This window comes from Amaranthus tricolor, chromosome 10 (assembly GCF_026212465.1).
Source record: "Amaranthus tricolor cultivar Red isolate AtriRed21 chromosome 10, ASM2621246v1, whole genome shotgun sequence".
NCBI lineage: Eukaryota > Viridiplantae > Streptophyta > Magnoliopsida > Caryophyllales > Amaranthaceae > Amaranthus > Amaranthus tricolor.
In genome coordinates this window covers 15056743-15057662 of record NC_080056.1, presented here as the reverse complement: position 1 = coordinate 15057662, position 920 = coordinate 15056743, and the positions used below count along the sequence as shown (strand labels likewise).

Here is a 920-nt window from a genome sequence, read left to right as displayed (position 1 = left end):
AAATGAAACTCAATTATTGGCTAAAGAAAAACCAGAAGACATTTAATCTAGAGTAATATCTCTATCTTTAAAGTATCTTTGTCTAGCATTTATTTATAGTTAAATTGAGTAAGTTAGAGAATATATTATACTGCATAATATATTGGTGCTAATTTTCAAAAATATGGGGTAATTTTATGCATAAAACTATCAAAATTGAGTAAATCTATTGCATAATATCTCTGACTTTATTTATTTAATATTACATATTTATGTATGTTGATGTTAAAAACTTGCACAGGTTTCCACTCTAATATTGAATGATTAGTTAAATTTATCAATAATTATTAATTAGCGAGGATAGCTCAGTTGGGAGAGCGTCAGACTGAAGATCTAAAGGTCGCGTGTTCGATCCACGCTCATCGCATTTTTTTAATTTTTTAAAATTACATTTATTAAAATATCTATCACTTAATTAGATTAACTAATGAGATGATTGGATATGAGTCGATCATACTTCTATGTTAACAATTGGTTTAGGTTTACAGCAGCTCAATCTAAATTTTGTTCGGGTTAAATCGGTTTTAGTCGGATCGAGTTTGGTTTCGAGCATAATTCAAGTAGGATATCACTCAGGTCGCTCATTATTAGGTTCGGGTAATCTTGGTTAGCGGTTATGTGTCGGTTACAAAAATCAGTCACAACTCGGGTTCAGTTTTCCCATTTTTCGGTTGTCAACCGGTTCGGGTACGACTTCGGTTCGGATAATGTCGATTCGATAAACCTAAAAAAAAGGAACACATTATCGGGTCGATTCACTTCAGTTTCGGTTTGGATTATCAGGTTGAATCAGTTTTGAACGCCTCTAAAAATAACCTAGAGTATTATTGTAATATTGTCAAATTTCATATTCATTAAAACTCTAGTTTTATAGCTCAAAT

General features: G+C 31.2%; 1 non-coding gene across 1 annotated transcript; it reads left to right on the top strand.

Annotated features, from left to right (window-relative positions):
- Positions 1–333: 333 nt before the first annotated feature.
- TRNAF-GAA (transfer RNA phenylalanine (anticodon GAA)) lies at positions 334–406 on the top strand. The gene has a single exon. It is a non-coding gene; the product is annotated as a tRNA-Phe (tRNA).
- Positions 407–920: the final 514 nt, after the last annotated feature.